This window comes from Rhinopithecus bieti, unplaced genomic scaffold (assembly GCF_001698545.2).
Source record: "Rhinopithecus bieti isolate Rb0 unplaced genomic scaffold, ASM169854v2 scaffold_9976, whole genome shotgun sequence".
NCBI classification, from domain to species: Eukaryota; Metazoa; Chordata; class Mammalia; order Primates; family Cercopithecidae; genus Rhinopithecus; species Rhinopithecus bieti.
In genome coordinates, this window is record NW_016806761.1 from 2,366,623 (window position 1) to 2,391,350 (window position 24,728).

Sequence of the window (24,728 nt, forward strand, 5' to 3'; positions counted from 1 at the left end):
GTTCTATGAGTCTGACTTTTTTAATAATAGATTCTACCTGTAAGTGAGATCATGCAGTATTTTTCTTTCAGTGCCTGGCATGTTTCCCTTAGCATAATATCCTCTAGGTTCATCTATGTTATCACAAATAACAGGATTTACTCTTTTTTTTTAAGGCTGAATAGTATTCCATTGTGTGTATGTATATATATATATATCATACACACACACACACACACACACACACACACACACATATATATAATATTTTCTTTACCCATTCACCCATTCATGATTGATTCCATGTCTTGGCTCTTGTGAATAATGCTGCAATTAAGACGGAGTATAGATATCTCTTATACACCCTCATTTCAATTCCTTTGGATATATACTCATAAGTAGGATTGGTGTATCATATGGTAATTCTAATTCTAGTTTTTTGAGAAAGCTACACAACCATTTTTCGTAATGGCTGTCTAATTTACATTTTCACCAACAATGCACACTTTTAAGAAAAAGGAAAGATGAAAAAAGATTCATGTTTATTCTCTCATGGTTTTGATTGACCTTTCTCCTTAAATTAGCTTAGAAAACAGTCATAGGACCTCAACTGGCTGCATAATGTTATGAGATTTTTTTTAAACAAAACTTTCAAGTTGACTTGCTGCTTATATCTAAGGGAGGACTTCTCATTAATAGAAAAATATTAGAAAAAATAATTTTCTAATCCTACTTTACAGCTTCATTAAATGCAAAACTTTTGCAGAGTCAATTTTTTCGTTTTTGGGCCTTAAGAAGAGTAAATTTTATTTTAATTATAGTGGCATGGCCTACTACGTATACATCTCAAGTGAGAAATAAAAATTGCTTCTAGTGCTTCCAAATTTCTTAATGCTTGGTAACATGTTGGCTCAACAGCTGAGTAATAAGATGAACAGTTTTTGTTTTCACCTGGATACACTGAAGTCATGTAGACCCTGAAAAAATGGTACTGACCATTCTGGAATCCATGATATTGCCATTTCTGCCCCACTCTTCTGTTTAGAAGGCAGCTCATAATTATTTCTGTTGGCCCCTGAAAAGTTAGACCTGCAAAGAGAAGAATCAGTTTTTTGACTTGTTACTATAATGATTTCACCAAAACCTGGTTTTTTTTTTTTTTTTTTTTTTTTTTTTTTTTAACTTTTGTATTGACTATAAAGCAAGGCAAGCAGATCCAACTTGAAATAAATTTAAGTTATGAATGGGTAAGCAGATTTGAAGGGCTGCTTTCAACGTAATCTTTAGTTCTCAGTAAAAACAAAATTGAATCATATGCTGTTTAGTCACTTGTGGTGGGCTTTCTTTTCCAGGCCCTACTTAGTCTAGTCTCATCTTGGAAGACTGATCAGAATGATAACTCATTTTCATCAATAACAGGACAGTTGGGCAGAACTACCACTCCCTCATGCACTCTCCTAGTGAGGGTTTGAGAAAGTTGAATCTGAAAGAGGTGATTTTGTCAGGCGGTGTGTAAAGAATTACATCTCATAGATATGCGGTTAATCCCCAAATCTAGCTTAAAACTACTCTTCTGTAGCTTCTTTTCTCTACTAAGAGCTCTGCAGACTAAATGTTTTGTCTCCCTAAAATGTGTATATTGAAATTCTAACCCCCAATGTGATCGTATTGGGAGGTGGAGACTTTGGGAGACAATTAGATCATGAGGGTGGAGTCCTCATGAATGTGATTAGTGCCCTTATAAAAGGAACCACAGAATACCCCTGCTCCTTTCACCGTGTAAGGATGCAATGAGACGTCTGTAATCTGCAACCCAGAAGAGGACCCTCATCAGAAACCAATCATGCTGGCACCCTGATCTCAGGTTTCCAGCCTCCAGAACTTTGAAAAATCAATGTCTGTTGTTTACAGGCTACCCAGACCATGATACTTTGTGAAAGCCACCCAAACTGATGAAGGCAAAGTTTTCCATAGTCAGTTAAGCCAGATTTTACCTAGAGGTAGACTGGCTAGCCATTCTGCTTTTCTTTGGACTGACCTGGTTTTTGCACTTGAAACTCCCGTATCCTGGGAAGTCACCTGAGTGCCAGGCAAAACCAGGACAGTGGGTCACTCTACTTCGAGGTGTCCCTGGTCTGCTTTAGCAATGACAGACTGAGGTGCAGATGCAGAAAACCCCCTCTACTCAGCAGACAGGCCAGGTGACATCCTGATCATGAAAATCAAGGCTATAAAGTAACTGGAACCTTGGAGTGATGGATGTCTGAAATTTGATTGATGAGCATAAAATGTAGAGAACTGAATGTTAATGTTAATTGTGATTGATTAGGAGTAACAAGTGGAATAAATGCTGCAGATATGGCAAAAGCAGCTTTCTCAGAATACTCCAAATAAAGTGAAAAGGGGACAGTTTGACTTTCAGTCACTAGGGAATTTCTGCCCTCATAAATCCCACCCATCAGTTGTCCACAAGGCGAAAGAAGGTCTACTGATCTGAATGAAGCAGGCTAGTATTTGATGCCTTATTACAAAGGGCAGCTGCCTATGCACTGTTAATGAAAATGGCCTTTCGTTAACTGCATTCATGTTACGTTGCAGTTTCAGTCTTCATGCACTCTATATTCACATTCACATGTTCTGTCTTTCAGTAGTGAAATGAAGAACAATTCCTTCGCTGTGAGATATTAATATACAGTGGCTTGATCTTTAGTATTCTGTACAAGGATAGGTGCATGGATTCAGTCACTGAGTTACAATCTCATATTAGATTGTGTCATTTCAAGGCAATAAGGCTGTTCACAGCATTTTAAACCATGCTGTTTGGCAACACAGAATACATCAATGTTATGTCTGCTGAGGTTAAGATTGCCAAACCACTAGAATTCACAAGGGGCATATATCTTCCTAGTAATAAAGACCATGGACCTGATTTAATCTCATTTTTAAAGCATTAGCAGTCAATAAACCAGTCACTACTAAATGGTAACAGTAGGCTTTGCTTGGGTAAAACAACAACAAAAAAAAGTTTTATACTCTCAGGTGCTGTATAGAGCCCTTATTAAATAATGTCCCCTTCCATTTTGCTTTCTCAAAGTGTCTTTTGATAAAAGAAGTGTAGCAAATGAAATCTGTCTTTAATCAGTCAGCATATTTTACACAATGATCTTGCCATGCACCATTCATCCTATTTTCTAGGAGCTTCTCAAGTGCTCTTTAAGACTTGAGTGCACACTTGGCTGGAGAGGGAAGGAGAGTAGGAAAGATAAATGAAGAATTATCATTCCATCCAGCATTTTGTTAAAAATTGCAATGTAACAGGCTACTGACTATCAGTATTTCTACTCATTTTGAGTTCTATTAGTAAAGAATGCCTGGGCTATTAAATCTCCATTTGAAAGCAACTTCATCATACTGACTGAAGTTTGGGAATTTTATTTTTATCCAATTAGCTCTAATCTAAAATGCTGCAGTGTTTCTGTGCCATGTATACTTCTATTTAGTCCTCTAGATTGAGAACAGTTGAAGAAGGGAAGCAGCACTGAACTTATCTATGAAGCTTTCCTACCATCCCCTCCGCTGTGTGTCTAGCAAAGTATGTCATGTTAATAGGGGACATTTGCCTTACCAATGAAGACATGGGGCTTTATGCCATATAAAGAGAACTTTCTACTATTGCCATCCTCCTGTCTACCTCTCCTTCTCTTGTCTCCCTTCTATTCCTCCTCCTGCTTCACCGGATTTCTGCAGATTAAACTCACCCATATATATGCATATATAAACATACTCTTGATAAACTGAGTTGGAATAATTTGCTTTATGTATCAATAGTCTACAAATTAATTAACTATTGAAAACTTTGTGATTAGAAAATTGACTGTTTGGAAATATTCAAGTGCCACTTAAAAGGAAAAGCATGAGCATTTTTTTCATTCCTTCCCTAACCCTTACCATAAGAATGAACTTGCATCTGGCCAAGCACATCCTCCCTACCCTAGATGTTCCCAGCTATCTGAGCCTCTGGATTTTCTTCTGTTCAGCAGACATAATAATAATAAATTACCTCCCAAGGCTATGGTAATTTTCAAACAACATGTAGGATGTAAAGCTCTAGTGCAGAGTAGATTCTTATTCAATGACAGCCGTAGTATAAATAGACCTAACAATGATTATTATTGCGTTATTTTACTAATTATTATTAGGAATGAACAATTTTTGATATTCCCATGTAATGATGCAAAATATGTTTTTTCAGGACGATGAAAAATAGGCAACAAATCCTGAGTCATACATATTGTAATCTTGGATCAGATGTCTGCCTTTGCAATCTGTGAACACAAACTGGCAAGCCTGAATTGAGTTTTCAAAAAGTTAAATCTATGGAGATATTTTGGCAAGCGGTGACCAAATCCCTCAGAATAAAAGATTCATTTTTGACCGGTGGATCTACTATTATGTTAATGTAATCAATACAGTTTGTATTGACCAGAGCAGGCATTTGAGATTGAGCAACCTTGCAATCATTTCAGAAACAGGTGCAGGGCACTGCTCTCTACATTTTTAAATGACTTTCCAACTGAAAAAGATTCACTGAAGCTGGTTCATGGGAGTTCACTTGGTCTCGACTTGGAGTTTAACACAACTGGTACCCTCCTGGGATGAGGGATTAATTCCAATATGTAAGAAGACTAGATAACAACAGATTTCCTATGAATAAGCATAAACATCCCATTTTATTTTGTTTTTTAATATAACCATGACCACCTGTCCACCCATCCCCACACCTACCCGCCCACACAACTCCTTGTCCACTGACTTGCCCTGCACGCTCTGAGGAGCACAGTTGGAGCCTAACTGGTACTTCTGTTTGCATTTATACTTGTGGGGATGGCGCAGGACAGGCTCCTTCAAGGGTAAAGCAATGCTGACTGCTGGGTACATTATAGTGTATTTGTGTCCAGGTAGATTTGTCTTTGTTAATTTTTGAACATTTATATCTTAGTATTAAAACTACTGACTTGCTTTTTATAGCAGTTTCTGTTTCAGAAAGTGAATCTGTATGCAGTACCTGGTAATGCTCAGAAACAGTCTGTGAGATAGGTACCCAAATTAACAGGTTAAGAACTTACTGGAAAAAGCTAAGAGCTCTATGGCCAGATACTGGGACTTAGTCTAAATCCAGATGCACACTTATTCCCTTATCACTTTGCTTCTCAATCTAAGGACTGTATTTCAGAACTCTGTAAACAATTTCTTATGCAATCAGTCATTTATTTTTAATCAATGAAATTCTTCACAATACAAATTTAAAAAAATAACAATAATGGTAATAATGATAATAATAATGAAAATCGATTTATCCATTTAGTGCCTTGAAAATGTCAACCCCTTGTGGGAAACACTATGATTTAGATGTTTTCTTCTAAGATGAGAAGATTTTGCTATCATAGCTATACATTCAATAGTGACACATGACAAATCTGTGTCAGAAAAACAGACAGCATATAATTTTTAAAATAAGCTCATAAATAATGATCTTCTAGGAACACAATTTGGTAATCTTTTATCTTTCTATGTGGTTTTACAATTCAGCCCAAGTTTGCATATTTTTTTCCTGCTTCTTAAAAATCAAGAAAATAAAAGGCCAACTAAATTGCATTTACTTGAGTTGTTATTTCATTCAGGGACATATTTTTTCTTTCCTATTACAATAGATGTTCAAGATGCAAACTGTCACACTCTGCTTTTAAATAACACCGGCATTATAATTAAAATTCCCCTGTGTTTTAAAAAAGTAATTAGTTACTTGAGGAGTTGTTTCAGTGAATTCTCTTCTGGAGTGCCTCCCGTTTAAATGAGTTATGAAATAATTAGTGAAAGTATATTATGGTTAGAGAAGCTAGAATGAAGCATTTTGTGAAATGATAACCTGACCTTTATGTTCTTACTTAAAATAAGCTGAAATAAACCTTAACTGAAGAGAAGGAAGAATAAACCACATTGCCTCAGGTCACTCAAATGTTATGTAAAGGAAACAGCAAGAAAAATGTTCATATTCCTTCTCTCTACAGGAGCAAATATAAGAATTTTGCCTAGAAGGTCAACTTCATCCTGTGCAGCAGTTTGGAAAATGTATCCCAGGGCCCTTGAATATGCTCAGAATTCTATTTGGGAAGGTTCAGTTACAGCGCAGAGCTTTCCATTTTACATTTATAGAGATATTGTTTATTTTCAAATGATAAGCAGAAAATTAAATTGCTCTGACTCCATAATTCTTAATGACTTAATGAGCTTCATTTAGCTAAATGTTCCTATTGTTTTGTAGTTAAAGCATGAGAGAAAGAAAAAATAAGAAGTAAATGTGGTCTTATAAGTAACTGCTGTATATTTCCTAATCTTATCATTTTTCTTTAATTTTATTGCTAAATCAAACTGAGATACGGTCATCACCAATATTTCCCCAATGCCTATTCCATCACACAGCCCACACACTCTCAACTTAAATAATTGCATTTTAAAGAGTAGGGTTTTAGTTGCCTTCTTCCTAAGTCAATTAACTTTTCAATAAAATTAAAATAGAAATATATTCCTGAAAAACATGCAGAGGGAAAAGACATCTACATTATAAAATTTACAACAGAGAACTTGACAAGGCTTTTTATAGTAGAAACATCAACAAAATAACCTAAAAAAATTCCAACCTTTCATTTCCTTTTTTTGTTATGAATTCTAATTCATGTGACAATAGAAATAGCTAATTATTCATTCTAAATTTAATCAGTATCTTAAGAGCTCTGTTCTTTTATTCAACTCTTAAGCTATCTACAGTTTGATTTTTGCTGGTACTGTAATGAAAATGCACAAGAAACATCTAACACAACTCAGTAACCAAAACTCTTTTGAATTTTAGAAAACGTTTTGGAATATAAAATTCAAATTTCTTGAAAATGTCAAGATAAAAAAGATTCAAATCATAGTAATGTGAAAGAAAATAATGTAATATCTTTTCCTTTATATCACAAAGAAAATATATTACACTATGAATCTTGCTAATCTGTTTAACAAAACACAGATTTACAAGAAAAAAGCATAACAAATTTATTTAAACAAAGTTATACACAAGTAACTTGCAGAAATGAAGACCCAATGACCTAGGGAAAGCTTTATATTTTTATGCTAAGTCTTATAAGAGAAGTGGAGAATTGTGGAAAAACATGATTGGACAGAGAGCATAGACAAATGGAAATAAACTGGGGGAAACCGAGTAAGGTCTGGTTATTCAAATAACTGTCTGTATCTCTGTAGGATATTCCTTCCTGTATTAGTGTGTTCTCACACTGCTATAAAGAACTGTCCAAGACTGGGTAGTTTATAAAGGAAAGAGGTTTAATTGATTCACAGTTCTGCAAGGCAGAGAAGCCTCAGGAAACTTACAATCATGGTGGAAAGGGAAACAAACATGTCCTTCTTCACATGACAGCAGGAAGGAGAAGAATGAGATAAGTGCGGAGTGAAGAGGGGGAAAGCCACTCACAAAACCATCAGATCTCATGAGAAGTTAGTATCATGGAACGGCATGGGGGAACGACCCCCATGGTTCAATCACCTCCCATGAGGTCCCTCCCACAACACGTGGGGATTACAATTTGGGTTATAATTCAAGATGAGATTTGGATGGGGACACAGAACCAGACCATATCACTTCCCCTGGCTATGGGGCAGGACTCCTGCCACATGAGGGTTTCTGTTATGGACAGCTCTCACACAGAAAGGTGGGAGATAGTCAGAGAGTGACCTCCAAACCACCACATTTTGGTGTAGCGTGTCCTGCACCCCATCATTAAGTAGAATAATTGTAGCATTACATTAGATAGCACAGTTGTACAATTCTGATGAGATAATGATGGATAATAACTTTAAGAACTTATTTCTGGTACTGATGTTTTTCCTATTATATTTTATGTGTATGGTAAAATATATTATTTAAACCCAATAATTGTATACAAAAATATTTGAGTTAAGATATTAATATTAGATACAAAGTTTTTCTACAAAGTAAACAGAGACATTATAACCTAGAATGTGTCCTGGAAGCCGAGTAAATTAATTAGAGGAAATCATGGAAAATCTCAGTGTATGGTACCTCAACCTTCTTAAACTTGTACTGTCATAAGCAGTATATATAGATGAAAGTAATGAATGCAGTTAGTAAACACAATTACTTATCTCCCTGTAAAAAGTTATTGTTAACAGTCTTTATATTTAAAATATATATCTATATACTCTATAATAAGCAGCCTAATACATTGGTCATTGTGTTAGTCAGTTTTCATACTGCTGATAAAGACATACCACAGACTGGGAAGAAAAAGAAGTTTAATACAGTTCTACATCACTGGGGAGGCCTCACAATCATGGCAGAAGGAGAAGCAAGTCACATCTTACACAGATGGTGTCAGGCAAAGACAGAGCTTATGCAGGGTAACTCCCCTTTTTAAAACCATCAGATCTTGTGAGAGTTATTCACTATCATGAGAACAGTATGGGAAAGACCTGCCTTCATGATTCAATTACCTCCCACAGGGTCCTTCCCACAACACATGGGAATTCAAGATGAGATTTGGGTTAGGACACAGTCAAATCATATCAGTCATTACACATATCACTGCTAAATTTGCCTATTATTTGGCAGACGTAAGAGTTAGAATAAATCAGAAAGAGCCATTTGGATTCATGAAGGAGCGACATATTTTTGACCTAACAAATAAGTTGTTTTGGACCTTGAATCACGAGGTTAACATAAAACAATAATAATAAAACAACAATGATAAATATTTTTGATAGAGATTCAATAACCAGAGTAGGTCCCAAATTTCCAAATTTATCTCTTCATTCTATGTTATACTGGGAATGAACAAACACACACACACGTGCACACACACACACACCTGTAACTCTTAGTGCTCTAGCCTAGAGTTCTTTGGAAGTTTCCTGTTAAAAGACAGAGCCTTAGCCTCAAAGGTCAAAGCACTTCCGTTGAAAAGTCTTGTTTGAAAAATTCCCACAGCAACTGAGGAGCAGCTCTTAGGTACACAGAATTTATCACAGGTTCTCAACTAGCACTTATTGTGAAATGTAACTCAGGTATCTCTAATTGGACCAGATGGAGCTATGGGGTTCTAATTTCTGGAGCGGAGTTAAGCCTCAAAGTTTGTTTTCTCAGAGTAGCATGTCTACCTTCAGAATCCCAATGAGCATGTGTCAGAGAAAAGTTACATTTAAATAGTTTGATAGGCTGGGCATGGTGGCTCATGCCTGTAATCCCAACATTTGGGAGGCTGAGGTGGCAGGATTGCTTGAGCTCAGGAATTCAAGATCAGCGTGGGCAACATAGTGAGACCCCTGTCTCTATAAAAAAGTAAAAAATTACCTGGCTGTGGTGGTGCATGCCTATAGTCCCAGCTACTTGGGAGGCTGAGGCAGAAGGATCACTTGAGCCTAGGAGGTCAAGGCTGCTATAAGCTGTGAGTGTGCTACTGCACTGCAGCCTGAGTGACAGAGTGAGACCCTATCTCAAAAAAAAAAAAAAAAATGTTTTTTTAAACAAAAATTAAAAAAAATACTTTGATAGGTCTCAGTATATCTGGGGCTGGGAGTGGCGGCTCATGCCTGTAATCCCAACACTTTGGGAGGCTGAAGCAGGAGGATCACTTAAAGACAGGAGTTTGAGACCAGTCTGAGCAACATAGCAAGGTCCTGTCTCTACATAAGATTTAAAAATTAGCCAGGTATGGTAGTACATGCCTGCAGTCCTAGCTACTTAGGAGGTTGAAGTGGGAGGTTGCTTGAGCCCAGGAGTTCGAGGCTGCAATGATTTATGATTGCACCACTACACTCCAGCCTGAGCAACACAGTGAGATCACAACTTTAAAAAAAGATAGTTATATATGTGGGATATAGTTTGTGTGAGAGGATCTGTATTCTATCGCATCTGCATATTTCCCATGATGATCTCTAAAGGAATGAATGTACACTATTTATATCCACTATTTATATTAACTCAGGTTACCAAGGGTTATTTAGAGATAAACACAGTACACAGACACATTCACACACCTTTCCATTTAGATGGCTCTTCCTAGATCAGCCTCTGTGGCTTCAGTCTACTGATGAACACCACGGTCATAAAATCTTGTTGATTTATAATCCGTGTTCTCTTTATACACATTTTTAAAAGCTGCTTTAAAAAATCAGTTTCATTGTAACCCTGCGGCTTTACCACCCTTAAAACAGGCTGCTCATCAGGTTCATTTACTAAGATTTTACCTGGAACACTTCACCAACTAGAAGCCTATTTAAGAAAGTGTGTTAAAGATTAATAAACCCTATATAGCTTCAACATTAAATTTCAGTGCTGGTTGGTTTTATTGAATTGGATTTTTGTGGTCCCTTTTGCAAAGGAATTCATCTCCAAAGGCTGAAACATGACATAAAACATAATTAGCATTTCTTTGACGCAGAAGGCACAAGTTCCAGGAGCATCCTTTGGGTCCCATAGTGCATTGGGCATTCCATGAGCCAAACTTGTGGCTATTTTTCTAAATTTCTTTCCAGTTATGTCCCAGTCCAGGAGTGGCCAGGTTTGGAATATGTAATTGCAGATAAAATAAATGTTCTCTTCCACCTCAGTATACACATTGTGAGTATCTGGGATTTGTTTATTTGTTTTTATTGGGAAATAGTTTATATACCATAACATTTACTCTTTAAAAGTATATAATCCAGTCACTATTAGAATATTCATAAAATTGTGCAACCATCACCACCAGCTAATTCCATAGCATTTTCATCACTCCTATTTCCCCTTCTCCCCCTGCTCTGGAAAACACTTACCTACTTTCTGTCTTTGCTATTTAACATAAATGAGATTATCTGATTATCCTTCGGCTTGTTTTTTCACTTAATGATATATCTTGGACATCTTTCTATATTTGTTCTTACAGATCAATCTCATGCTTTTTAATTCCTGCACAATATTTCACGATTTATGATTCATATATTGAAAGCTATTCTATTTGTTTCCAAATTTTTGCTTTTGCTAGTAATACATGAATGAATATTCTTGTATTTAGTAAATGTTCTTCTGTACATACCTTTGACAAGTCTTCTTCTTACCTAGTGATGTAATCACTTAATCAAAGGGTATGAACATTTTGATAGAAACTGGTATATTCAAGAGCATTTTATTAGCCTGGACCTAAACATTGTAAGCCAGGATTCGTTTTACTGCTGTTGACTGAGCAAATAGAGCTGGCTTCTTCTTAACTTATAAATATCATTGAAGCCTACTTTCTACTCTGATAAGAGTAGTGATGAGTTGACACTGTTAATGAACAGCCATAAGCATTTGCCAGAGAGAACCTTATACATGGAAACCTGGAGGAATGCATCTCATCCATGTCCTGGGTTTTTGACTATGGTTTGGACATTCATGCCCTCCAAACCACATGTTGAAATTTGATCCACATGTTGAAGGTGGGGCCTAATGGGAGGTGTTTGTGTTATGACAGTGGATTTCTGTCATAATAAATGAGCTCTTGCTTTATTAGTTCCCAGGAGAGCTGGTTGTTAAGAAGAGCCTGGTGTCTCCTCCCTCTCCCTCCTGCTTCCTCTGTTATCATGTGATCTCTGTATATGCTGGCTTCCCTTCACCTTCTGCCACAAATGGAAGCAGCTTGAGGCCCTTATCAGAAGTAGATGTTGGCACCATGTTTCTTTCACAGCTTTCAAAACCGTAAGCCAAATGAACGTTTTTTTCTTTATAAGTTATCCAACCTCAGATATTGCTTTATAGTAATACAAATAGTCTAAGACAATTCTCCATATATGGATTTGTGTCTCTTCTGCTGTCCGTAAAAAGAAGTTTCTAGTAGATATCACTCCATGAACTATCCTGGGATTCCTCTCGGGTCCAAAATAAAAACGTTTCAGGCTCTGTATATAATGTCAGATGCCATTGAGTTACATCAGCATACCATAGAAGAATGATAACTCTTTCCAGTGGCCTAAATGTCTTTTAGGATCTTAGTCCTGCCTGTACCTGTAGCCTCTTTTTTTTTTTTTTTTTTTTTAATTTTTTTTAATTTTTTTATTTTTCTGAGTTGAAGTCTTGCTCATGTTGCCCAGGCTGGAGTGCAGTGGTGTGATCTCAGCTCACTGCAACCTCTGCCTCCTGGGTTCAAACCAAGCGATTCTCCTGCCTCGGCCACCCGAGTAGCTAGGATTACAGGCATGTGCTACGATGCCTGGCTAATTTTTTTTTTTTTTTTTTTTGTATTTTTAGTAGAGACTAAAAGGGTCACCATATTGGCCAGGCTGGTTTTGAACTCCTGACCTCAAGTGATCCTCCTGCCTTGGTGTCCCAAAGTGCTAGGATTACAGGCATAAGCCACTGTACCCAGACTCTAGCTTCATTTGTAACCAAATCCATACTCATTTCTTCATGTTTTACAGCAGTTTGATAAATGTGCATTCTGGTGCCATGGCTTTGTACCCTTTATTCTATATGCCTTATTCTCTCATACATCATGCTAGCTCTTGCCTTTTTTTCCCTCACACTCAGTTCTTGCAACCCACCTTCAGGAACCTTTAATTGGCCCCCTAGACTAGGTGAGGCTCCATCTTCTTTGTGCCCACCATAATCTATCCTTCCCTCTGTCATTGCATGGAGCATATTACACTGTATCCTTACAAGACTCCTAGACAAACACGACTCCTCCCCTGGCCAAAGATCTCATAAAGACACAGACCGTGTTACATTTGTCTTAGCTTCCCTAGGCAGTGAGACTCCACAGAACCTTGTTAGTTATGTGGGTTAACACCGTGGTTAGGGGCACAGGCTTCAGAGCCAGTCAGCCTCAGAATCTATCTCTTGGTCATTCACTAGTTCTGTAAACTTGGGACAACTGTGGAAATATTCTGGGCCTAGTTTTTTCATGTATTAAATACAGCTATGAGATAGTGTCTACCTTCTAAGGTTATTGTGAAGATTACCAAATAATACTCAACAGAGGACCTAAAACATAGTGAAGCAGGACATTTCCCTGACCCCTTCATGGGACTTGCAACAGGGATGCTTGCTTTACTCAGCCCACCGCTCTCAACTCCTTGTGGAGGGAGCGCACAAGTGAACAAGTCAGGAACGGAAGAGCACAAGGGCTGGAACCAGCCGGCCACTGTGGTGCCAGCAGGATCAAACTCCAATCACTCAGACCTGCTGCACACCCTTCACAGGAGGGAGTGCACAAGCAAGCAGGTACAGGAGCCAGAGCAAACACTTTTGGGTGCCAGCAGGACCGAACTCTGTGCAGGACCCATGGCAGCATCCAGGTGGGGTGCCTGCGATTCCCGAAGCCCCAGAGGGCATGTTACAGTGCTTTTAGCTCTGCCATCTGCAGACAGCTTAAGTGTTAACAGCTCAGTGGGCCCATGGCTACCCTCTGCCAACAAGGGCAAAGAGCCAGTGTGACAGCCTTCTGTAGCCGCACTCATGGCTCCCAAACTCTTGTCCAGCATCCAGGAAAAAAGAGGTGGCGTGAATGAATTGAAGGATGGTAAATGTGGGGGATTTTATTGCCGATGAAAGTGGCTCTCAGTGGGAAGAGAAACTGAAAAGGGTACAGTGTGGGGGAAGGGTAGGAATCTTCCCTTGAAGTCTGGCTGTCTCTGGCTGGATTCTTTTTTGAAGTTATGCCATCAAGCTGTTCCTCTGAAGTCAAGCCATTTCTCTCCAATCATCCTGCTGCTTCTCCCCTCTACTGGCTGAGTCTGGGGTCTTCATAGGCACACGATGAGACAGGGTGGGGCCATGAGTGGTTTAGGAAAAGGCAACATTTGAGCAGGAAAACAGGGATGTAAGTTCCCATTTTAGGTGGTGATTTCAGGCTTTTCAGCTTGAGGGTGAGATTTTTTCAGGGACCCTCCCTTTTCTGCCTAGAATTTCTCTGTTCCCTGTCCCCATCAATAGTAAAAGCTCAGTAAGTGAGGCTTTATGAAAAACAGAAAATCAGGGTAGTATTAAAGATTCCCTAGGTACCTTACAGCAAATAGGAAGGGAGAAGCCCCATGAAGAAGCCTTTTGCTATGTGGGGACACATATTCTGTCTCTTTGCTGCTCTATGAGTGTTGGCCTGTTTCCCATGCAGAGGTTTCTTCTTCCCCATCTAGGTGGACTCTATGCAAACGTATGAGATGATATTTGTCTTTTTAAAGTTCTTAGCACCAATATTGTAAGATCAATACTTCTGCCTGAAGTAAACAGGATCAATAAAGTAATGACTGGGCTAGAAAATAGTTGGATAATACTCAGGGTTCATGATTTTAATATTTGATGATATTGAAACACATCTCCTTAACCTCACTTAGCAGAAGTCAGAAGTAAAGTTTGTCATGGCTTTGAAGAACTTTCTATGGGTTGGCAAACCTTGGGAGAATTTCATTATATTCTGGGACTTGAATTAACAATTATGTTTTCATACAAATCTTCTTTATTTATAACTGGCTTAGAAAATTATGTCTCATTTTATGCTTGTTGGTTTCTTGTGTTCAAAAACTGCAAGCAGTTACTCTATTTTGCCCAAAGGTCTAAATTTGTTTCTTCCAACACTAAGCCATTTTCCCAAGTCTTATTTTCCCTTGAATTTGTGTAAATACCTGTAGTACAAATGTTTCACTTTAAAAAAAGGGCTTTTAAAAGCCATTTTTCTAGGAAATATTTTAATAATCAGCATTATTTATGTTGCCTGTGTAGTTATGTAAATAATTTCAGCCTTTCCTCCACAAAACTCTTATAACTTAACATGCCTTCAGAAAATGTGAATAAGATTACCAGATAATGCCTCCCCAATAAGCATGTCAGTACTTTGGAAGGAAAATGTGAATGCTGAGTTGAGAATGTGTGTTAGGCACAATGACAATAACAAGGAGGTTTACAAGTGAAATAGCGTTACAATTGGCACCTCAGTTTGGAGGAGGAAAGCAATTTGGTGAAGTGAAAGATGTTAAATGTTTTAATTTTCTTCCATGCCAGTAAAATCTTGTAAAACAAGGTGACATACTAAATTTTCTATACCACAGTCGCTCCAAGAGCCTGTCAGCATTTTCATTATAAACTCTATTTTCAGAGCTTTATAACTCAGCTTTAAGAATTCACTCTGGCTTGACATTTAGAGTGTAAGGTCTTACCTGGGGAACATGTGTTTCACATGTTTTAAAAATTATGAGTTTATCCATTTTTCAGTTTATAATGAGTAACCTTTTCACACTTTTTCACTTGTCTGCTGTGCCTCAGAAATTGGAGGGAGAAGGCTTACATATGGTAGATCGCCAATGGGGGAAGAATCTACAGATGAGGTCAACACAGGTCAGGGCTGCTGATTTTCATTACTGAAACTCACAAAGAGTTTCGGTAGAAAGCAAAGAGCTCTGCTATGCTGCCCTCAACATTTCAGACTAGAGTTTGTGCTATCCGAGGAGTATACTATACCACGACAAGACCCTGATGGATTGCAGAATTCTTAGTCCCCAGTCTGCTTATTTCAATATTTGTATTATATTGTGGCTGGCATAAGACCCTTTTCTAAAGCGTCACAACATTCACTCTAATCTTGCTTGTTTGTTGTTAAGCCTTCTTTGCATGTGTTTCTGTGTGTGTGTGTGTGCATGTGTGTGTGTGTGCGTGTGTGTGTGTGTGCATGTGGTTTATTTTCCACCTTTCTATCATTATTTAGCATAGGGAGGTTTTCAGTCAATATTATTCATTAATACAGCTACCCTCTTTACACCTTGAATATCTACAGTTAAATCTCCTGAAGAATTAGTTTTTAGAAAGTTAGAATCAGAAAAGAGTGAGGGAGAAATAAACAAGGAAGCAACAGAAGAGAAAAATATCTGTGGCCATTTGGTATCAGACCTTAAAATGTCTTGAGGACTGAGTAACTACTATGGCTTCCCAAAAGGATCATATATGGGTTATCTAGGAAAAAAATGGAATTCCCTCAATAAAAGGTATGGTAGAAAGTCTTCAGTTGTAGGTTATTTCAAGAGAATCCTAGAAAATCATCACTTCCTGATATGTATTGAGAATTATTTCACTCCCACCTAATTGCAGTGTATTTTTACATGGCTGAAAAATTATCTTCCAAAGTGGATGTACCATTTTGCATTTCCACTAGCAATTAATGACAGTTTGCTGCTCCACATAATTTTCATTATTTGATGTCAGTGTTCTGGCTGTTGGTCATTCTAATAGATGCATGGTGGTATTTCACTGTTATTTTAATTTGTCACTTTCTAATGACATATGATATGGAGTATCTTTTCATATGCTTATTTGCCACCTGTATGTCTTCCTTGGTCAGATATCTGTGCAGGTCTTTTACCCATTTTCAAATTGAATTATTCATTTTTTCTGAGTGTTAAGAATTTTTGTATATTTTGTTTGACAGTCCTTTATCAGATATGTCTTCTGTAAATATTTTCTTCTATTCTGGAGCTTGTGTCTTCAGTCTCTTGATGGCATCCTTCTTGGAGCTGACGTTTTTAATTTTAATGCAATTCAGTCTATCAATTATTTCTTTCAAGGATCATGCCTTTAAACATTGTTGTATCTCAAAAGTTGTCTAAAAGCCATCTCTATGCCCAAGATCATTTAGACTTTCTTCTATGTTTTCTTCTAGTAGTTTTATAGTTTCATATTTTACATTTACATCTGTGATTCTTTTTGAGTTAAGTTTGTGAAATATGTAAGGTCTGTGTCTAGATTCTTCATTTTTCTTTGCATGCTGATGTCCAGTTGTTTCAGCAACATTTGCTGAAAAAAACTGTCTTTCACCATAATACGGTCTTTGTTCCTTTATCATTAACCAGTTGGCTATATTTTCAAAACATTTTTAGTGTGTTTATTTGTTTCCATGTCTATTAACACCATCCAAACAGAAACTGCCATAATCTCTTGCCTGCTTCTCTTAAAACAGTCTATTAATTGGTTTACAATATATTTCATACACAGAGACCAGTTGTGTTTTAAACCATTTGAAGTTGGTGAATGATTTTCCACTGCTTTTAGGATCAAATATAAACCTTTCATGAAATTTAAAGCCCTATGTAATCTAGCTTCCTCCTGCCATCCCTTCTCTCTCTTTTCCTCTCCTTCCTCCCCAACCAACTTCATTTCTGCCAATTTCTTCACAATGCTCCAGCCATATTTTTTTTTCACTTCCTTGAGCATGTCTCACTTCCTCCCACATCAAGTCTTGGACTATGGAGCAATTTCATGGAGATCCTAAACTCAGCTGCCCTTGGTTTAGCTCATTGCTCTATTCATTCTTTAGAGCTGTTTTGCTGTTTCTTTCTCTGAGCTATCTGTTGAGTGTTTAGGTATCACTGCTAACTACTACCGCATACCATGCCCTCAATGTCCTTCATAACAATTGCCAATTATAATTTCATTATTATTTGTTTAGCACATGCCTTCCTCACTAGAGTGAAGCCTTCCTGAAAGCAGTCGGAATCGTAGCTGTCATCTTTGCTGTTGTATTCACAGTGGGCACAGTATTACAGTGTCTGAGTGTCCTACCAGGGTCATGGGCAGTGACGGAACTGGAATCATCAGAAATGCAGAGCCAAGGAGCTGAGGGTTAAACTCATGATTACTGGAGCCCAGGACTTCTCTGTTCATCTAGGAGTGAAGTAATCCAATGGAAAGTCAAAAGACTTTAGTTATCAGTGTACAGGGACAGCCTAGAGAGCAAGGACTTGGTGAGTCGTGGAATCTTGGACTTAGAAAAGATAAAAATCTGCACGTAGAAGTCAGGACTTTTAATAGTGATCTCACATTTAGAGCATTAAATGATTTAGGGTTCATCTTCCTTCCCCATCCTTCAAGGCACATGGTCCAGAGATCATTTCATTTTCTATACACGGTTCCTGACATGCTGAGGAAGATGGGACAATGTTCTTAGTCCCTCCTTCCCATTGGACTTCCACAGGGGAAAATTAGTGGCGTTCATTTATTTACATTTTAAAGAAATAACCTGTTTTTCTTTCCAGAAAGCAGTTTTCAAATGCTTTGAAGTTTACATTCATGCCTTACTGGACCTGATTTACTCAGTGTCATCTGAGCAAAGATGAGCCCTGGGGTGCCCCAGCATTAGAGCGGGTGCTTGAGCCCAGATGCATGCACAGAATGGTACATGAAGCAGGCAGGAAGTGGAGACCATATATTTCTTTTAATGCGGTAAAGAAAAAGTATTCACATAGAATGAATATTTAAATAAATGTGTAATGTAATTATTTTTCTGTTCCATTCAATTAAAACATATTTATTCAAATTAAAAGGGAATATGTCTGAGCCCCTTATTAGCTGACATTGGTGATTTCTCTAGTGTTTTCTCCATTAGAGAGCTACTGGCCTTCTCCTTCCAGAGGCTGGGGATGCTCTCACTTTTCTTTCTTATACTCTATGGATGGACAGATAAGCAGGAAACTTCCTCTACATAGAAACAGTAGTGAGTCAATGTCTGAACCCAAAACATTTTGGTGCATTACACTCACTAATATAAGATGCAGACATTGTTATCAGAGAGGTCTCTAACAAAGTTTTCTCTGTGCTATTTTATCTATGTGAGGGAGGTGGGAATTTCTTCAATATCAAAAACGTCCTATAATATTGAACTTTTTTTGCACTTGATCTTAGCCAAAACACCAAGAAACACTGAAATGTTCTTTGTTTGCTGCTCCACACACCTTCTCTCCCTAGTCACCTCTCTCATATTTTAATTAACTTGTAAGTTCAGTGCTTCTCAAATTTGGTGTGTAACAGAATCTTCTGTAGAAACATGTAAAAAAAAAAAAAAAAAAAAAAAAAGAAAGAAAGAAAAAAGAAAGAACAAGGCCCAGGTGTTGTTCTACCTCAGTGAGGCTGTTTGCTTTATTAGCTCCCCAGGTGATTCTAATATATACCAAAGCTTACTATGTCTATGGTTTCATGTTTACACAAGATAACACTATGCTTTGTTACTCCATAATAACCTCTTTTTTTCATAATGTAGTTGTTTACTCAATGATACATTCTTTTTGCTTACTAGAGTTGAATCATTTTTGATTCTTGGAAGCTATTAACTATCAGATTCTCTTTATTAGAAGTTATTGTCATGACAAACACTTAGGTAAATGGCGATTTTGTCAATTTATGCTGAATATCTCTTGTTTTAGGATCTTCATGTTAACTGTTATTCTTTTAAGACTATTCCATTGTACCATGATTAAAAACAGACAGCAAACCATGGATATCAAGAGAATAATAGCAAGGGGTTTGTAAGTGTGTATTGTGGGGCACCAGCAATTTATTTTTCAGAAAGCCTGATTAAATGCATCCCAACGGATTGCCATGGTTTATGGCAGAAGTGATGTGACGATTTCTATTAGAGTTTTAATAAGTTTAGAGTGGAAAATTTATTCTGCTTTCAGTTCCTTCCCTCTGGCTGACAGTTAATGTCCAAGGTACTTAATCAGAGAAACTACCATAGGAGGTCTAATAACACTGTGCAACAAAGGGAAAAGCACATCTCTAGGATCAATTTCAGAGCTGGCCGTATTTTCACCTTAAAGAAATAATAACTCAAATTAGATAAGGTCCTGCCTTCAAGGAGATTTCAGTCCAGAAAAGGATCTGATCCATCACAGTGCTTTTGTTTTTTATTATATTAGGTGGTGTTCGTTCTTTTTTTCCTTCCTTCCTTCCTTCCTTCCTTCCTTCCTTCCTTCCTTCCTTCCTTCCTTCCTTCCTTCCTTCCTTCCCTCCCTCTCTCTCTCTCTTTCTCTGTCTCTCTCTTTCTTTCTTTCTCTTTCTTTCATGGTAAGGACTCAGTGGAAGCTGAAATTCCCCAAGGAGTGTTTTAGCATCTTTTCTCTAGTTTCTAGGCTCTAAAGTTGAAGTTACAGTAGTACAGTACACGTGTTTCTCCTTGCTTATCCTGGAGATTTCCTGCTTAAATACATATCAAAATGGTTGCAAATATTTTCATTGCCAGGAAAATAAACTGCAAATTGGTTGGTTGTTTGGCATTCAGAGTGCCATGGGCATAGATCCTTGCAGGCAGATTGACTGTATGGCTAAAACTATTACATGATGATTCTCCAATCCCTTTATGATTTTTATGAGGGAACCCCACCACATCCTCCAGGGGCTGCTATAATGATAAACAGCAACTGCAAATAACTTTGCAAAAGGAAATTATACTTTGAATGGAAGAAACTAGATTTAAGGTAATTAGATCTCTGAAAACTATAGCCTATGTGTTCAAGTTTATTCTTTCAGTTGGTTAGGTATCAAACTAAGATTCTGGCCTTTGAACTCTTAATGGTGAAGATTTTTATCTTACATGATGAATACATTACAACAATTTTGTGATCTGAACATCGAGTAAGTTAGTAGCCACAATGAAGAGGTCAGCCTTATATTTTATATCCTTAGCTATGAGTGCTATTTCAAGATGATGTATTCACCAAATCTTTATTAGTGTCCCTAACAATACCATGGGCATTGATAGAAGAAGTTTATAAGAAATGAAAATTAACTCCCCCAAATGTATATAGATATATCTCTATGTATCTATATCTAGCCACCATACCTGGCTAATTTTTTTGTATTTTTAGTAGAGACGGGGTTTCTCCATGATTGCCAGGCTGGTCTCAAACCCCTGACCTCAGGTGATCTGCCCACCTCGGCCTCCCAAAGTCCTGGGATTACAGGCGTGAGCCACTGTGCCCAGCCCAAAAAATATACGTATATATTTTTAAGGTGGGAGTATATATACAAAAGACAACAACAATTTGTGGGAAAGATATCTCAGATACAGGGGGAAGATAGATGAATCAAGGCTGTTGAAGCTTCAGCCAACCAAATTTTCCCAATAATAATTTCCACAGGTGGTTTTTAAATTTACCAATTTGTAATTACCAAATGGTTGTGGGGCCTGGGAAACCACGCTTGAACAGGGGCCCCAGATGCTTGTAATATTCAGATTGATTAGATAAACCGTGGCCTGGAGCCATGGCTGTCAGAAAGTGTGGTCCCTGATCAGCTGCATCAGCATCATCTGGGAACTTGTTAAAAATGAAAATAGTTTAGCTTTATTCCAGATCTGCTGAATCAAAGATGATGGTAGTGGAGCCCAAGCAATCCATGTTTTAACAAGCCCTTCAGGTGATTCTGATGCACACTCAAGTATAAAAACCACTGGTCTAGCCCAGGTCTAGTTTGATTGCAGCTAAGGATGGTATTGATCTGTCTGGCCGAACCTTGAAGACGCTTCAGTACCAAGAAAAACCCCAAGGTAGGAGTGTGGAGAAAGGGCAGAGTGAGGAAGTGGGGATATTAATGAGATATCTAATTCTATCTCTATAGCTATATCTTCTTCCCTACTTACTCTGTGCAGAATACTCAACAAATAGCCATTACTCCCAAGGTAAAAGAAGCAGTATCTTCTTAAAAAACATAAGTAGACTGCGGAGGTCAGAGCAGCAAAGAACTCTACATTCTGTTGAAACGGGAAAGGTTCCCTTGTTCCCCTCGCAGAGTGTGTGATGTGGGTATGGCTTGCTTCTTCAGTGCCCCGCTGCTTACGCCTCTAAGGGAGCATACAGTTGGGGCCGGTTACTGCCTGTTTTCTCCAGCCCCACTCATGGCTGCTGGACTCGGCCTTTGCCTGCTTGGAAAGGTTAAAGAGAGGTGCCCTGAACCATGAGTGCCTGTGACTGTAGAGATGGAGGCATATATGACACCTCTGAGAATAGTTGGTCTGATTGCACCTTCGGCAGCTGAGCCAAACCCTCACTTTAGTAACATTACTGTAGCCTGTAGCACAGCTACTAACATTGTAAAGAAAGTGATACGAGCCATTTCAAACCGTGTGAGAGAAAAGAAAGTCTGGGGGTTTTGACCAGCCCAGTTAGGGCAGAGTTTTTTAAAACCCAGAAAAGGGAAACAGCCTCTTACCAGCAGGAAAGAGGTGACAGGGTTTTGGAGGAAAGGCAGACCCGACAGTTTCACCTTCCTTCACACTCACCTTCGCAGGCGAGGCCCCAGTTGAAAAGGGAAAGGTTCCCTTGTTAGCCTCACAGGGCATGCGATGGGGGTGTGGCTCGCTTCTTCAGTGCCCCACTGCTCAAACCTCTAGGGGAGCATACAGATGGGCAGTCTATGGGGCTCCAACCCCACGGCAGTGTCTAGGGGTGAATGTTTCCAGCTCCTGAAGCCCCAGTTGGCGTGTGTTACAGGGTGCTCTCTGTTTGCTGTCTATAAGTGGCTTGTGATAACCAGCTCAATTAGACCCTCTATCTTGTCGCAAGGACAGAAGTCTTTCTGTATCCCGGGTTCTTGCCTTGGTGTACTAGAAGAATCGAATCACACGTGGGCTTGGAGAATGAGTGCAAGGTTTTATTGAGTGGAAGTAGCTCTCCCCTGATGGGGGAGCCAGAAGGGAGATGATTTCCCCCTGGAGTTGGGCTGCTGGGTGGCCCCAGCTCTTCTCCTACTGCCCGGTCAAACTCTGCCTCCTGCTGCGGGTAGATGGCCTGCAGGCCTGCCAGTATTAGTTGGTGTGCTCTTCTGCCGGAGTGCTCCCTCATGTCCTCTTGCCATTCAGCCACTTGTTTCTTCCGCTGATGTGCTCCTCTTGACGTCTGGCCACCTGTGTGCCTGCCCACTAGGGTCTCAGGTTTTTAAAGGCCCCGGATGGGGACGTAGGGGCTAGGGTAGTCTTGGAAAATGCAACATTTGTGGGCGAAAGCAGGAGTGCCCGTCTTCACTTAGGTCCCTGACGGTGGAGCCCCAGCCAGGGACCCGCCTTTCTCTACCCAGCACTTCCCTGCCGCCTTCATTTAAAAGGTCTTCCCTTCCCAACGCTCCTGTATCACTGTCATCAAGATGTTCCCAGCACAATAGGGAACTTCTTACTCACACTACAGCAGAGTTTGATACTGTCTTTCTCCCCAGTCAGTAGACACAAGCGAATTTCCATTGGCTTACACGTAATATAAATTTACAACAGGATCACCAGACATGTACAAAATTTTTGCAACACAACCGAGAAAGGCAAAGTGAACAGGAGAAAAAATAATCCCAAGATAATTCAAGGAAACAGATAAAAATTGATAAAATATTGTACATATTTATAAACCAATAATAGACACTCCAAAAAAAAAAATAGAGAACAAAAATGAGCTCTTAAACTTTTAATTCATTAGGTTTATAATGGATAATTTTAAAATGTATTAGATTTGTTAAGAACTTAAAGATATTTTAGTAGAAATGTTAAATAGAAGGGTTAAAAGAATAGAGGAAGTCTATAAGATTTGTTCTATTTTTTTAAAAAACTGGAAGAAAAAGTAGGATTAGGCCAAGAGTTCTAGAGTATCTGGGTAGCAAGAATACCAGAAAAGAGAAAAGATGAAATGGGGGGAAAGGACATCTACAAATATATAAAATAACATCCTTAAGACATCTTCTGGTGGGGTTTACCAAGTGCTGAGCCAGGTTGCAGAAGGTGGGGATGGGTGGAGAAAGCTTACAGTGAATCTACTACACAATTTAAGAAAATGAAAAATAAAAGTTTCAGAGAAAAACACACATACATACACAAAGCATACTCAGTCTCCCTGTGACTTCTCAACAAACTAAGTGTGAGATGATAAAACAGTGTTTCTTATTTCTTTGAGAAAGGTTTTCCACAAACTAGAGTTATTTAAACATTCAAACTATTAATCACATGTGAATATGAAATAAAGACATTGTCAGATGCACAAGGGCTCAGAAAGTGTCTCAAACCTTTGCTAGAAAGTTAATTTTTGTAACCAAGAGGAGAAAATGCTTCACTAGCAATAGGTTTGGGACTAGCATGAGGCCAGAGGTGCAGGTTCAGAGTCTTTTTGGGGTGTTTTGTTTTTTTTTTCCATTATGGGATTTTTTCCATTTATTTTACATTCAAAATTACCTTATAAAATGTTATTTATTTTAAAATTGAGTGTTTTGGTGCCCCATTAACTTTTACATCCACACCTCTGCCTCACTAGTCTCATCTCAGTCCTGTCCTTGACTAGTGTATGCGTTTCCTGTGGCTGCTGTAACAAACTGGATGACTGACAAAACACAAGTTTATTCTGATAGTTGTAGAGGCCAGAAGTCTCAAATCAAAGTATCAGGAGGATCACAGTCCCCCTGAAGGCCATGAAGAGAACTCAGGCCTTGCCTTCTCAGGCTTCTGTTGGCCCCAGAAGTTAGTTGGCTTGTGACTGCATCACACCAATCTCAGTCTCCATAATCACACTACCTTCTCCTCTGGGTGTCTTCCCCTCCATATGTCCATCTCAAAAGTCCCATCTGTGTCTCACTGGATTTAGAGCTCACCATGATAGCCCAGAATGATCATCTCATCTCAAGATCCTTAATTTAATTACAAAAAAAAGTCTTTAAAAGAAATAACATTTACGGGTTCTAGGGAGTAGGATGTAGATGTATTTTTGTGCTGGTGGGGGCAATATTCAGTGCATCACAAGTAGCAAGCAGTGGATCAGACGAAATAATGAAGGAACATTCCGGAAAGATAACCTGTGCAGCTGACCTAGAGTATCTAGCCCAGACTAAGGCAGGAGAGAATCTAGGAGGCAGATCGGCGGCGGCGGCGGCGGGGGTG

At 38.5% G+C, this 24,728-nt stretch overlaps 1 protein-coding gene across 1 annotated transcript in view; it reads left to right on the plus strand.

The window, feature by feature from the left end:
• The window catches only part of DCC (DCC netrin 1 receptor), a gene marked incomplete at its 3' end in the record, with an annotated part of 1,003,641 nt that overhangs the window by 434,205 nt on the left and 544,708 nt on the right, over nt 1-24,728 (plus strand). The gene's annotated exons all lie outside the window — the stretch shown is intronic.